The 16,717-nt window shown below is 42.7% G+C and overlaps 1 protein-coding gene across 1 annotated transcript in view; it reads right to left on the bottom strand.

Annotated features, from left to right (window-relative positions):
- The window catches only part of LOC106580728 (leucine-rich repeat and fibronectin type III domain-containing protein 1-like protein), a 133,824-nt gene that overhangs the window by 39,916 nt on the left and 77,191 nt on the right, over positions 1–16,717 (bottom strand). The window lies entirely within an intron of this gene.

Raw genomic sequence — 16,717 nt, 5'->3', positions numbered from 1 at the left:
TAATGAACATTTGGGTAAGTCACACAAACATTTCCGAGGGCGGAAGATAAAAAACTTTCACTCAACTAAAATGATTTTATTTCAATTACAAAACGACGACATCATTTATAGTATGTTATTGATCGCCTCAAACAATAATAAAAAAGTAGCCATGGTAATTAAAACTTGTTAAAAAAGTTATATGAATGACTCTCAGACGGATATTCTTTGTAACATGTATGGTAAGTAGTTTCTAACTTCTTACTGTCTTTCATGAAGAACTTTTTATAAGGACAGTGCATTCTGAAAGTATTCGGACCCATTCACTTTTTCCTCATTTTGTTACGTTACAGCCTTATTCTAAAAGTGATTAAATGTACGTTTTTTCCCCTCATCAAAGAGCACTCTGTACTTTGCTCCGTTCATCTTTCCCTCGATCCTGACTAATCTCCCAGTCCCTGCTACTGAAAAACATCCCCACAGCATGATGCTGCCACCACCATGCTTCACCGTAAGAATGGTGCTAGGTTTCCTCCAGACGTGACGCTTGGCATTCAGGCCAAAGAGTTCAATCTTGGTTTCATCAGACCAGAGTCTTTTAGGTGCCTTTCGGCAAACTCCATGTGTGGTGTCATTTGCCTTTTACTGAGGAGTGGCTTCCCTCTGGCCACTCTACCATAAAGGCTTGATTGGTGGAGTGCTGCAGAGATGGTTGTCCTTCTAGAAGGTTCCCCCATCTCCACAGAGGAACTCTGGAGCTCTGTCAGAGTGACCATCGGGTTCTTGGTCAACTCCCTGACTAAGGTCCTTCTTGTCACGACTTCCGCCAAAGTTGGACCCTCTCCTTTTTCGGGCGGCGTTCGGAAGTCGACGTCACCAGCTTTCTAGCCATCGCTGATCCAGTTTTCATTTTCCATTTGTTTTGTCTTTGTTTTCTACACACCTGGTTTCTATTCCCAAATTACATGTTCATTATTTAACCCTCTGTTTCCCCCATGTTTGTGTGTGTGTTTGTATATAACGTTCAGGTCGTTACTTGTTGGCTGGTATTGTTTGCCGGGTTTGTTATTACGCCCGTTATTTACGAGTGACCGGTATTTTCACGCACCTTTAGTATTTGTTTTATACTGGTGCTGTTCGTGGAATAAATTACCTTGTACACTCATCTCTGCTCTCCGGCGCCTGATTCCATGCACCAGTTACCCACAGCCTGACACTTCTCCCCCGATTGCTCAGTTTGGCCGGGCAGCCAGCTCTATGAAGAGTCTTCGTGGTTCTGTAGTTTTTCCATTTAAGAATGATGGAGGCCACTGTGTTCTTTGGGACCTTCAATGTTGCAGACATGTTTTGGTACCCTTCCCCAGATCTGTGCCCTGACACAATCCTATCTCGGAGCTCTACGGACAATGCCTTCGACTTCATGGCTTGGTTTTTGGGACTTATATAGACAGGTGTGTGCCTTTACAAATCATGTCCAAGCAATTGAATTAACCACAAGGGGCTCCAATCAAGTCGTAGAAACATCTCAAGGATCATCAATGGAAACAGGATGCACCTGAGCTCAATTTCGAGTCTCATAGCAAAGGGTCTGAATACTGACGTAAATAAGGTATTTCTGTTTTTATTTGTAATAAATGTGCAAAAGAATCTAGAAACCAGTCTTTGTTTTGTCATTATGGGTAATGTGTGTAGATTGATGAGAGACAAATATATAAACCATTTTAGAATAAAGCTGTAACGTAACAAAATGTGTAAAAAGTCAAGGAGTCCGAATGCACTTTCCGAATGCACTGTAGATGGCTGGACTACAAATCACAGAAAAGAATGCAGCAGTAAATCCAGACTTTAATATGTCTGGGACAGGGCCCATTGAGAACACTTTAGTGAGATAGAACAAGGGAAGCAGACTAGCCTGGACACGCTCCTCTGGACAGATGATGTCAATTATCACTCCAGGCTAATTATAAATACATAGCAGATAGGCTGCTTCAGTGGCAGGCAGATCTCTTCGTGCCAGAACAATGTTCTCACATTCATCTTGTGGAGGAAATCCCCCATGGTGTAACTATGCTTTGCCTCGAATGGTAATGCCAATAATGAGGGGACAATATAAGAGAAGATATTAATTGAATTATGGAAATGAGACGTGACATTTTTTATCTTCTGGGCTCCCCAAAGAGCACATTCCGCATATCTCAATAGAGTTTTCTCTCTGATTTGCACAGTAATGTCTCTGCGTGTGACTTGGAAGTTGGCAGGGGGTTTGGGCTGGTATGCTGGCCTAAAATTAGGCGATGTGCCATAGAGGAGGAACGGGGGAGGAGGAGGGTACAAGGCTGTAATTACAAGGATCTGTGCCCCTGTCGGGACAGCCATGATCGAATCTGGGCAGGCTGGGAACACTGTGCTGTAATAATGACATACTGGAGCTCTGTCAGTGTTCTTGGAGCACAGCCAGGAACTCCTACCAACAGCATAGATAATGTAAACAGAGATAAATAATTCAATAAAATAAACATAAAAACTGCTGTTGTTTTTGACAACAACATCAAGCTTAACCAGTCTTGAATACAGAGTTGTTGACCCTGAGTGATGAACATCTTCTTTGGCGCCTCACCTGCTTTCATAGCCTACTTGATGTACCATGTCATGGTTTTTGCATCGTTTTGTTTAACACACACATTCAACCACCAATGGCATGTTACATAACCTTGCAGGTGGCCCGTTAAATAGCACAGAGCATCATAGAAATCTCCCTGGGATCCACAGAACAGCTTCTGCCTGGACAGATGCTGGGCTGGTGACTCATCCCTGTCTCTGTCTGTGTGATTGTAATGATTATATTAAAACCCTCCATGTCTCCTCAACGTGGAGATAATATGCACATGGCACCACCCCAAGTCTGAAAATAGTGTCACTAATGACAACAACAGTAGCGCAGCAGTGGTGTGGTGAGGGGTGATAAGACGGAGGAGGGAAGGAGGCGAAGAGGCTTTGCAAAAACAGTCACATAGTGAGAGGACGTCGACACAGAGGGCCTGTACCGCAGGCCGCTGCCCCGCCTCTTAGCCCAGCGGAAATCTCCCAACTCCCAGATCAAAGCTCGAACACGCTCCAGAAATCTCCTCTGCTCTCTCTCTGTCTGTTAGGAGAATAATTGCATAAGTGGTTTCAGCTCTCTGAATTTATCTCCCATAAGTCAACTTGTCTCTCACACACTTTCCTCTTCTTTCTCTCTTCTTGCGTCTTGCTTCACTCTCCCCTGTCTTTCTTGCCTTTACTCTTCTCTTGCATCTTCATCCATGTCTATAGCCCTCAGATTTGCCACAGAGCTAAACCCGAGAGATACGATTGACAGACGTGAGAGAGCGATGAGGACAGGGCTGAGGGTAGGATTTAGAGTGGCTGTTCTCTAAAGATTACATCCTCCAACACAATCTCAAGAGGGGGTCTCTTGCCATTTTATGTTTCATTGCTGACCATGGTTATCGTCAATGTTTATCTTTCCAATTTTGTTATGATTTAAATATCATAACGCAAACCCCTGCTATGATGCAATTTGATACAATGACACTCTCCCACCCATCCACTTACCAAGTGTCTTTGTAAACTGCTCATTAAGACTTCACTGTGGCAAAGCACTGGGTGGATCAATGAAGGGAAAATCAAGCCTGATCGGCTGAGATAATACTGGCCTCTCCTGGAGAGTGGCCCGGGCCCCTGCTCACCCACCGGCTGTCAATCTGAAGAGTACCTCATCCACACTCCCTCCAAACACTACAGCCACCCAGCAAGAGCCCTAAACCCTGCCAACCCCAGGACCAGTAAGGGAGGAGAGAGAAGGGGAGGAGAAAGGAAGGTGGGGGAGGGGACCAATTCCCATGTTGCCTTTGTTGTTGTTGTCAATATGGGAGATGAGCACATCGATGTGGAAATAGTCCGCCAGAAGGTACAGTCAAAGCACAAAGGTTGCCAGCATTAAGTACTTGCATGATTATATGTGTAGATATTATATGCAATGAAACGCGACCGCACATACACACGCACTCACACACACACAAAAACGGCCCCATACCCAAAACTCTGAGAGCGCTGGAGTGTCATGTTGTCTTGGCAGGACGGCTGTAGTGGCAGATGGACTGTGCTGATTCCTTGTCCCCTATGGCTTCCTTGGTAGTGCCAGGCAGAAGGGATGATCTTTCTGCCTGTAAGCCAGTCTAAAATGTCTCATGTTGGGCTTCAGAAAGCAAGGAAACATCCCTTGACGGCTCTCTTCATCCAAAGCTACTGTCTGCTCATCTCTTTGACTTAATAAAAAAAAAGATTGTTTTGTAACATCTAAACACTCTAAATAATTTGATTTCCCAAAGGCAAAAAGCAACCTGCGTGGAACCTTTAATTTGATCCAATATACACTTAACAATTTTAATAAATGGTTGAGGGAAATTCAAATCAAAAGCGCCTTCCAATAACTCACTAATTGTCCAATTGGCCCTTAGCTGACAAAAACAATTTGTGTGATGAACTCAGTGACAGGTGAGTTCTCTTGCAGTTTTTCGTTTTTCTACTGTGTCCGATATGGCAGTTCTCTTACTATATGCTGTGAGACATTAAATACTTCCTCTTGGGAATCTCTCCTGTGTGATAGCACAGATTGGATCACTAATGTCTCATTCCATTTTTTCATTCACAGCTATGACAGGACATTCACGCTGAAGAGCAGACATTAGGCATATCGTTGTCAGAGAGCAGTGACGGCCCGTTAAGTTCCTCAAGGGTAGCTGGCTTCTTAAGTACTTATTCTATTAAGGTTACTTCAATTCCTCAAAAGAATCAGACTTCAGTCAATCCAGCCAATATCCCAGTTGAATGATTTGGCCCCTGATTCCTGCAGGACTTATACCCTGAAGACTCAGAGCCACCGTACTCAAGAGCTAAAAATCTATACAAAGACAATCATTTAGTTCACCTATTGCATTTGAATTGTCAAACAATGACTTGCCAAATGTGTCCTTACACAACAGACAATTCACATGGGAAAATATCAACGCTGCTACCATCTTTCCAAATGAGGACTATATTTTCTCCGCCAGCAGGGTGTCGATGTGATGATAATGACATTCACCTCGGAATGAACCTGCCTCAATTTCAGACCGAAGGAGAGATTGACTGGCAACAGGAGATCATTATATGTAACTCCTCAGTCCTCGAGACAAGAATGTCAGTCCATTTGATTTAATAGCATTCTGTTTCACATTGTTCCAGTACTCCACACATTGATGTTTACTCCCTTTGAAGTGGGAAAGAGCAGGTACCAGGGAAAATAATATATAGTGGTCGCTGTCACTGCTCACTTCAAAAGAGCCATTTCGAGCATCAATCAAGGGTTTGCGTGATTCGACATGATTTTGACACAGCCAGTGGCTGTGTCAAAACCCTGTGATTTCTGGACCGGTTGGTGAAAGATGAATCTGTATTGATTTGCCAAGTTCGTCTGAGGTTGTAAATCATCGGGAGATGCTATTCTTCATAAAGTTGGCTACAATGTTGTGAGAGACAGAATGCTCTGGAGTCTAGCTATCCTCCATTCATGTCATTTTGATCAAACTACAAACTTAGATGGTGGAAACAGTAGGTTTAAAACTGACTGCCTGGCATAGTTATGTGCTACATTTGTATATGTGCACTAGATGAACATACTTTATATTCAACTGGATTGTAGATTAAAATGGTCAACTCTACCATATGATAAATCTGTGTTCTATACCAAAACCCAACAACTTTACGGCTAAAGAGCTGTGATTTCTAATGATTAATCTATACTGAACAACAAATATAAACAATTTTCACAATTTTACTGAGTTACAGTTCATATAAGAAAATCAGTCAATTTAAATAAATAAATTAGGCCCTAATCTATGGGCTGGCCTAGAAGAGCATAGGCTCACCCACTTGGAAGCCAGACCCAGCCACTGGAGAGCCAAGCGCAGCCAATCAGATTGCGTTTTTCCCCACAAAAGGGCTTTATTACAGACAGAAATACTCCTCAGTTTCATCAGCTGTCCAGGTGGCTGGTCTCAGATGTTTCCGCAGGTAAAGAAGCCAGATGTGGAGGTTCTGGGCTGGCGTGGTTACAAGTGGTCTGCATTTGTGAGGCCGGTTGGACTTACTGCCAAATTCTCTAAAACAACGTTGGAGGCGGCTTATGGTAGAGGAATTAACATTAAATTCTCTGACAACATCTCCGGTGGACATTCCTGCAGTCAGCATGCCAATTGCATGCTCCCTCAAAACTTCAGACATCTGTGACATTGTGTTGTGTGACAAAACTGCATATTTTAGAGTGGCCTTTTATTGTCCCCAGCAGAAGGTGTAATGATCATGCTGTTTAATCAGCTTATTGATATGCCACACCTGTCAGGTGGATGGATTCACTTGGCAATTGAGAAATGCTCACTAACAGGGATGCAAAAGATTTTTGCACAAAATTTGAGAGAAATAAGCTTTTTGTGCGTATGGAACATTTCTGGGATTTTTTATTTAAACTCATGAAATGTATATTTTGTTCAGTTTATATTGATGAAACATTTTGCTCAACATCTAATCAATCAAAGTAATCATGAAAGTAATCACTTCAAACAAAGAATAAAAATCCCACACTCCCTACTCCTCAGTGTGGCTAAAAGTCTACTGTGGGCTTGAGAGCCGTGGGCGATGCAACACATGGGCTGATCAATAGTCTTTAGGGAAGTGATCACTGCTGCTACCTTACTTTCCAACCAAGGTGCATGAATTGAGGCACAAACTGAAGGAGAGTGGAGATTCAGCAACACGAGGAGGACAATGGAATTCAATTAAAAAAAGTGTATTTTGCTCAAAGTTGAACAATGGTCTTTGTTGAGGCTCAGATTGGAGATCCTTTAGTGATCTCTCCAATGAGCAGCACATTTGGCCAGGACTATGGTGGCTCTAGGGGGCAAAGTACCACACAAGGTAACAAGCTCATCTCCCAACACTTCACACGCCTCTTCCTCCATCCAGTCAGAAGGTTCTGAAGGTTGAATCTACCAAGACCCAAAATAAATCCCTCCAGACTGTCCCTATGGAGATAAAGAGAGAGAGAAAGCGCGCGAGAGAGAGCATGAGACAGTGAGACAGATGAAGTGAGAGAGGAGAAAGAGAGTGAGAGAGACTCAAAGGTTGTTACTGGCCAGGGGGTAGTGTGGAACTGTGAAAGGTATTAGCGCATTGAGAGAAATCTACCAATATTATGCCAACTGCCAGCAGATGCCAAAAACATCTTCCTCTTATCAACTAATCCAATTCCTGCTTGTGCAGGTGTTTCCCTGAGCGTGTCTGTGAAAAATGCTAGAATTGAGCTGGATCAATTCTCTCTTAGTGTTCATCTTGGCTCTGTGATCTTTGGAAAGTGGTTCATGTATTTTACAAGAGAGCAGAGGAAACAACTCTTTTAGTGGAGTTTCTACAGCTCTTATGACTCCATTTTCAGTCCGAAATTGAAAGCTTTTTCTTTCGATGCTGAAGCTTGTCCATAGCACACATCCCTTTATCATGGCTGAAAGTGAGGCTTTAAATGGAGAAATTATAGACTAGAGGAGAGCCCCTTCTTACCAACAGATTATAATCACCATTACCAAACATTCTGCAGATGTAGGCTATCAGTTAACTGACTTTGTTTGGCTAGCCTTAAGCAGGCCCTCAACAGTTTTGGATATTTATAGTGAAAGAAAAAAAAACACTCTGAGCAATATAGTATAATCTACAGTGAATAGAGCCATCTGCTTGGAGACAAAACAGTAATTATATAACAATTATGAATGGAATGTGTATTGTGTAACAACATGATTGGACATTATTATTTGAAACATAGGCGTTTGAGAGGGAGGCATGTGATGTATTTTGACTTAAACAGACTGTGAAAGGGGCTAGACCTCACTGACGCACACACACACACACACACACACACACACACACACACACACACACACACACACACACACACACACACACACACACACACACACACACACACACACACACACACACACACACACACACACACACACACACACACACACTTCAGGAGTTGGGTGGAAGGAAACACACTCTGCCTAAGTGAGATAGCTTGAGATAGCTAGAGGGAAAGCTCAGAGGGACGTTGTTGGAACACAATGGTGTTGTAGAGTTTCAAGTTTTATATAACATTGCCTGAGGGATGGTCATGATGGTTAGACTGACATTGTTGTGACACAGCACGAGAAGAGAAGAGAAGAGGGATGTTGGCTTGATGGTGACATGTACAGTGTCTGTCTGAGCAGCCCTGCCTCAGTGGGGACACGGTCGGATTGGGGGATTAATCTTAGCCTGCTTCACAGAGTGTTTAAACAGATGGGCCCGGCTGCTGTGAAAGCCTCACTCACAGATTGGCTTGGAAACCATTTGAAAAGAGAAAAGAACCTAGTGAAAGAGAGTGAAAAGTAATAGATGTCCTGGGTGGCTAACTCTCTGTGGTGATGTTGCTAGGGCCAAACAGAAATATGTATAATATAAAGTTATATATGATGGAATATTTGCACAGAAATGTGATGGTTATGCCACAGGTTCCAGGTTTGTGGTTATTTTACTTCTGTAGCTTTTGTTCTGCGTTAAAGTCCCTGTATTCTCTACATGTAGGTTTTAGGGTATGCCCAATAACATAACTATGCATATTGACATGTCAGCTAAGACTTGGTGTCCTTACTTAAGACTTAATTAATCGTAATGATACTTGTGATAATGAATTTACAAGGACATTTTCCATTCAGCAGTCATCATGCGCTACAAAATGTGGGCTTAAAGAATCCTTAAGAGTCTAACGACACACCCGTGCGTCAATCTAATGAACATAATACAAAAGTCCCCATCTGTCAGTTTAAGCGAGTTTGAGCGACATGTGTTTTTTTTGCATGGCCTGTCTGAATCCACTACATCAGCCTATGTCGCCCTTCCGCATCTGTGGTGGAAAGTGGCAGTGCCACAGCGCTGTTTGTCAGGCCAGATATGACCACTCTATGAAAAGATGCTACTCTCGCAAACACGATGGTGTTCTCCCTTTTGCACTACAACCCCCACAAGTGTCATGGGACTCGAAGGTAACCCATACCAATGAACGGAAGGAAGTACTGTGTGGAGATAGTTTTGTGCCTTCTAGATATACGACAGACACTTCAAAACCTTATTTCTTGTGTTTCTTTTTTTACCGTCTTTCTCAATGCGTTTCTATGGTCCAAATTCAATATTTTATCAAATAAATTGTAAATATTTTTTTTATGTACCTAAATGGGATCTAAAATTCTAGATGAAATAGGTAAATGATCCATGGTATAACCGTCTTCAAACAATTTCATATGTTAGCTTAGTAGAACACCCCTCACTCCAACCACTTAGACTTTTAGAGGTTAAAGAAGAATTTACTTTTATTAATGTGCACATTTCTGCAAGCATTCCAAATGTTGTCGTCAGGAACATACTGGTTCAGAGAGATAAACAAATTGACTGCATTAATAGTGGTAACTGCTGCACAATGGACAAGGCCACCACACTGGTACTGGCAAACAGAGAAAGTAGAGCTGCGAGCAGCAATTCAAGGCTACAAGCAGATAACAGTTTTAGAATTATTCAAATAATTTGAAATGTTGGAAAGCTTTCTTTTTTAGAGATGCATTTGTTCCGCAAAAATGTTGACATTTGCACCCTGTTTTCGATTCCAAGTGCTTGCTACAGAGTCACCATGTTTTCAATCAACACCATATTGTCTGTGTGGGTGTGGCCTACTAGCTTCATAAAAAAAGTACTACTGTATGTCTGACGTTATTATGAAACAAATACATAAAAAAGGCAGATGTTGGTTGAACAACAATGCAAAAAATTGTTGGAGTTTGGGCAGCTTCATTGCTAGGCACTCAGAAACCCCACATTGGTATCTATAAAAGAGCACTCAACAACTTACTTTTGATTTAAAATTCCATCAATGCTCATAGGAACAAAACAAAGACTATTTCAAATACTTTGAATTCTTCTCCATACCTGAGTGACTCATGCCAAAGGAAAAGAAAACAGTGAATCTCTGTCTCTCTTTCACCTGACTGGGGAGAGGTTTGCTATGTTTTTGTTTCTCTTTCTCCATTTCTACCCGGAGCACTCTGTTTTCTCTTCATTCTCTCCGTTTCTCTCCATTCTCTCTGTTCAGAAAGGGCTTGGGTTTTTCATCTCCTGTCCACAACTCTGCCGTCTCTTTGTCTCCCTGATGGGGGAAGTGTTTGGTCTTCCAGTTTTATTCTTTCATAACCAAGCACTTCTTCCTAGCTCCATTTTCACAAATACCTTCTGTTGAGTTCTGAGAAAACCTGACATGGTGGCTTTCCATTCTTGAGTTGCGTAAAAGGTTTTACCATAATGTCTGGTGCCGTTTATGTGGTCGAGAATACAGGGACTTTCACGCAGAACAAAAGCTAAAGTAAAATAACCACAAACCTATTGAGGACATGAAAAGAACACCCTGTCCACGAAAACAAAACACAAACGAGGCATATATGTCAGCTACTCCAATAATCACAGAACGCTAGAGACAGGGAGTGGCACATGAGAGAGAGAGAGAGAGAGAGAGAGAGGAGGACGTGGGGTGGACAGAGTGCAAGAAATGGAGAGAAACAGAGAGAGGGAGGGTGAGAGAGAGAGAGGGTGAGCCGACAGAAGTGCTGGCTGTGATGGACGTGGTTGGCATGGCGAGCTTAGCGCTTTGACACCTCGTTACGGTCTGCCGTGACACTGACACGTCACAGGAGGAAGATGGAGAGAGAGTATAGAGGGAGAGGAGGGGGTCCTATCAGAGCTCCCAGGCTCACAGGCCTGGCATGTGGAAGATGGAAGACAGAGGATGCCCCCACCAGCAGGGCAATCAAGCTCAACAGATGGCGCCGACGTCTGGGAGCCTGAGACTGTATATGCCCAGCTCGAGCAGGGCTGATGACAGAGACGCATAGGACCTATCTGAGCAGCATATGAGTGGGTGCGGGGGGGTGCAGGCACGTGCGACAGCGTGTGTGAGTGACTGCGACAGTGTGTGTTAGAGTGTGTGGGTGGGTGTAGCCTACCTGAGGCTGACACACTGTCGGCCAAAAAATTGCAAACGCAAATGTGATTAATTAGCTAGTTTTTTTTATAATTACTACAAATCACACCTACTTCAAATGGTAAAGATTTTGTGTGTCACTGCTAATTCTTCCAATTGACATTCACGAATACAGTCTTATGCTTATGGCAGGAATATGACCGTCGCTTTCATTTATCTTTTCTATTCACAAATACAGAGGGTAAATGAAAGTGCGATGGGTCCAGTGAGTTGCACAAAAACTAAGTAAAGATTTGAATGGAGTAGGAAAGGTAAACCGTAATAAAGGATGCAGGTTTAGTACAGTACTGACATAGGAAGAGATACATAGAAGGGGGAGGGAAGGTTTTTCAAATGGGCTCCTTTTATAACACATGCACACTTACACACACACACACACACACACACACACACACACACACACACACACACACACACACACACACACACACACACACACACACACACACACACACACACACACACACACACACACACACACACACCCTCTGTATCTCAAAAAACAAATGGGCTGACAATACATGAAAAGCCTTCAAAGATGCTCTGAAGTAACATTTATGCAAAAACAGCGGGGGGGCGGGTGAAGAGAAAAATTCAGCATTGGCTTCTTTACCAAATCATTGAGGAACAAAGGTATTACACATATTTTTATAACAAAACAAAGAACAATTCAACCCAATGGTAACCGGGTTAAGCAAGTACCCCTAAATCCTCCCAAATGAAATGGGGAAAAAGAACCAGAGATTGAAGATATCCCAGACAGATGAAATCCTATGAAATAGTACGATGTGTAGTGGGAAGTTGTTCAAATCATAAAAGCTTGACTACTGAAAAGGTTTTGTTACATCTGCCTCTTCTAAATAATAGTCTTCCTTCTTTCAAGCCAAAGATAATTCACAGACAAATTGATATTCTGATGCATTGACGTGTATTCACATGTATATGTCATCTGAGTCCAGATTACAAGCACTTAACAGTTCTATTCTGCAATAACATATCCTCTTACCATCACCATTAAACCGTCACCATCCAATTGAAACTCTCAATAGCCTCACACTTATTTCTACCTCTGCCCATAAAAATGACATTGCATAACAGCCACACCATAAAACACAAATATATATTCCTGTCTTTATTGAGATTGCATGTTCGCTTCTGGGTGGGAAAATTCCGTTGCAAATTTAATTTATTCTTCACACTAAATAGATTACCAACCCTATGCAAGCCATGAGGGATACCCCCTTTTTCCATGTAATTCACCTAGACGAATGAAATCCATACTGTATTCTTTTTTTATTTCACCTTTATTTAACCAGGTAGGCTAGTTGAGAACAAGTTCTCATTTGCAACTGCGACCTGGCCAAGATAAAGCATAGCAGTTAGACACATACAACACAGAGTTACACATGGAATGAACAAAACATACAGTCAATAATACAGAAGAAAAAAAAGAAAACAAAAAGTCTATATACAGTGAGTGCAAATTAGGTAAAATAAGGGAATTAAGGCAATAAATAGGCCATGGTGGCAAAGTAATTACAGTATGGTAATTAAACACTGGAATGGTAGATGTGCAAAAGATGGAATGTGCAAGTAGAGATACTGGGGTGCAAAAGGAGCAGAATAAATAAATAAATACAGTATGGGGAAGAGGTAGATAGATGGGCTGTATACAGATGGGCTATGTACAGGTACAGTGATCTGTGAGCTGCTCTGACAGCTGGTGCTTAAAGCTAGTGAAGGAGATGGGAATCTCCAGCTTCAGAGATTTTTGCAGTTCATTCCAGTCATTGGCAGCAGAGAACTGGAAGGAAAGGCGACCAAAGGAGGAATTGGCTTTGGGGGTGACCAGTGAGATATACCTGCTGTAGCGCGTGCTACGAGTGGGTGCTGCTATGGTGACCAGCGAGCTGAGATAAGGCGGGGCTTTACCTAGCAGAGACTTGTAGATAACCTGTAGCCAGTGGGTTTGGCGACGAGTATGAAGTGAGGGCCAGCCAACGAGAGCATATAGGTCGTAGTGGTGGGTAGTGTATGGGGCTTTGGTGACAAAACGGATGGCACTGTGATAGACTGCATCTAGTTTGTTGAGTAGAGTGTTGGAGGCTATTTTATAGATGACATCGCCGAAGTCGAGGATCGGTAGGATGGTAAGTTTTACGAGGGTATGTTTGGCAGCATGAGTGAAGGATGCTCTGTTGCGAAATAGGAAGCCGATTCTAGATTTAATTTTGGATTGGAGATGCTTAATATGAGTCTGGAAGGAGAGTTTACAGTCTAGCCAGACACCCAGGTATTTGTAGTTGTCCACGTATTCTAAGTCGGAGCCGTCCAGAGTAGTGATGCTGGATGGGTGGGCAGGTGCGGGCAATGATCGGTTGATGATGGGGACAGAGAGTGTAATCAAACACTAGCATGTTCATGATGATCCTCAACACGCGTTATAACACTACCGCTTTTAACGCTGCATGGACATTGGCTAATGGCTACTGATCCCACTCCGCTTCTTGTGTTCTCTTTAATAGCCAGCCTTGTTTCCCAGCGGTCACTTTTACATCCGGTCCTTTTCCCCTTAGCACTCCCCAGACTGCAATGAGCACTGATGGAGCCCCAGACGTTACACAGGCGTGAATATGAACCAACAGAGTGAGTCCATTATCGGAGACGGATGAGAAAAACATTGTCCAATAAACTTGTGTGGCTGCGCAGTGATACCAAAACACTTCTGCTCCAGTGGTGTGTGGGCATCATGGAGCAGCTGTCAGCTCCAAGATTAAATTTGAACAATCCATTTTAGTAAAATGAAGGCTCTTGGAATAGATCCCTCCTGACACATGCAGGTTTATATGAGTTTACCAAACAATGTGTTGAGACTAACTGAACAAAAAAAACGCAAGATTGATTTTTGAGTGCTTGGTCTGGACGTTTGGTCAGCGATTGGTTGAGGTCGGTGGCCATTTTCAGAGGCCTTGTCAGAGTGTCAGTCACAAATTACACTTAATTGATATCCACTGTTTTATATCCACCTTCAGAAATAATTCTGCCTCTTCCATCTACACCTTGTTTCCCTTTTATGCATAAATGAATAGAAAATCAAGGACAGTGATAATTAATGGAAAATTAGGGGGATTTCAAACCATCCCAACCACCCATTTCCATATACAGCAGCTGGTGTGGCAGTGGAGGAGAAAAAAGATGTGCATTGGGCTTCATTATGATTCCAGCCGGACACATTTGTCAGGGATTATCTCTGAGTGTCTAACACCTAATTACCGTTGGGCCACTGTGCAGGGCGTCCCTCTGAGAACTCTGCTGGCTCTTGCTGGCCGGCTGGTTGGCTGCAGCTGGCACCTCTGGGGTGCCCTTCTGACCCGCCTGCCCGGTGGTACTCTTGATCTGCCACCATGCCCTCACACCACGTCCTTGCCAGCCAGCTGCCCAGTCGACTGAAGGGACATCCGGTGTCATCTTCGATTCAGGGGATACGCCAAATATTGAATATAGATGGTCATATTATTCAGAACTACATACAAATACCACTCTCTATGTTCTTTCAATTAGCCTACCGGTGGATTTGCCTGTAAGCTTATAGATTAAACAATGTCCATGCATTTTTTGTTTTGTTGCTGTGCTTCTTTATCTCAGTGGAGTCAGCAAACACTTGCTATTTACTTTTCCCTTAGACTAAGTAATTCCTTAATATGATCATTCCACCCTGCTGCTCACACATTTCATGGCTCTTAACCCTTAATATATTTCTTTGATATGTCGGGTGCAGTACCAATTAGAGAATGAATGCATTAATCAAACAGAGTCCAGAGATTGTATTTTCTATTTATGCATTAAAATTCATGGTAAATGTCTGTGCCTGTTTATTTGAGTGTTTAAAGATGATTGTAAGCACATTTTAATCAGGAAAGTATATGGACATAGCTCAAGATTCAATAATGACAGTAGTTGTTTAGGTAATGAATTGATCTATGTATAAAAACACCTTCTGATTGCTGAGTTTATCAGGAAAATAGCTCTGACTGTATCACACATGCACACACACACGCAGACAGACAGACAGACACACACATACACGTACACACACACACACGCAAGCACACACGCACACGCACACGCACACGCACACACACACACACACACAAACACACAAGGTAAATCAGCAAATACTGCAGTGACAGTCACAACAGGTTTACTGGTTCACATCTATCTTTAGGGCATATTGGTAATGCAGGCAGAATGCATTATACTGTAAGAAACTTCAGGAAAAATTAAGTGGTGGCAAATAAGATTGCTTACACTTAAACAAAGGTTATTTTTAGATCCCTTTGAAAAACCCTTTTTGGTTCAAGATAGAACCCTTTTGGTTCTGGGTGGAACCATTAGGCACAGACATTGGGCTCCCGAGTGGCGCAGCGGTTTAAGGCACTGCATCTCAGTGCTAGAGGCGTCACTACAGACCCGGGTTCGATTCCAGGCTGTATCACAACTAGCCGTGATTGGGAGTCCCATAGGGCGGCGAACAACTGGCCCAACGCCGTCCGGGTTAGGGTTTGGCCAGGGTAGGCCGTCATTGTAAATAAAAATGTGTTCTTAACTGACGTGCCTAGTTAAATAAAGGGTAAACAAAAATTACAAATGAAAATAAATAACACAAACGGAACCACCAAGGGTTTTACCTGGAACCAACAAGTGTTCTCCTATGGGGACAGTCGAAGAACCCCTTTCAAACCCTTTCTTCTAACGGTGTAGCTTGATGTGGAAACTTCAAGGATACATTAAAAAAAATATGAATTGCATTTAAATGGTTTCATATTTATACATTATCACCATTGTCTGTGCCAAATGAACAAACCAATGAATTAACCAATGAATTAACCAATGAATGAATGCTGTTGTCAATTCCATTGCACTACTGCATGTTGACTTTCAGTGGTCTGTCCTTGCTCCCCGGATTGTGTACCCTACACACTAACACTTGGGGAAAGTGGGAAAAAAATCACATTAGAAAAGGTTCAAGAACAGTGTCTCTTGTAGAGCCTGAAATCTAATGACTCTGGGTGGGGACTTTATGTTCAGATTCCAAGCTGTCACTCTATCTCTGCCATCTAACTTGACTCTAATCAATGTGAAGTGGGTCAGAGGAGCCTCTCTAAGGAGACGCCAGAAACTCTCCCTGGGAGGGAAGCAGCCATGTAAACCCCTTCTGTCCCAACCATCCCTATAACCGGCCCGGCACTCACCAGCTGAGGTGAAACTGCCCTTGGCATTCCCAGGGAGACTGGGATATGGGGGGTAGGTTGGGAGTGCTCTCAGACACAGGCCATTAAAACATTCCGATATCAGTCTTATTCTCTAGACCATACTGTATACTCCAGTGACATTAATCACGATTCAAGAGGAATTAAGGCACTATTGCTACCTAATATGTGGGATATATACTCTAATTAGGAGTTTTAGTTCTGGTGCATGTATTTGTGAAATATTATCTTCCAAATAAGCACCCACTTGTCACTGGCATGCTCCCCTAGACATAAC

The sequence above is a fragment of the Salmo salar genome, chromosome ssa20 (genome assembly GCF_905237065.1).
Source record: "Salmo salar chromosome ssa20, Ssal_v3.1, whole genome shotgun sequence".
NCBI lineage: Eukaryota > Metazoa > Chordata > Actinopteri > Salmoniformes > Salmonidae > Salmo > Salmo salar.
This window is presented reverse-complemented; position numbering and strand designations above follow the sequence as displayed.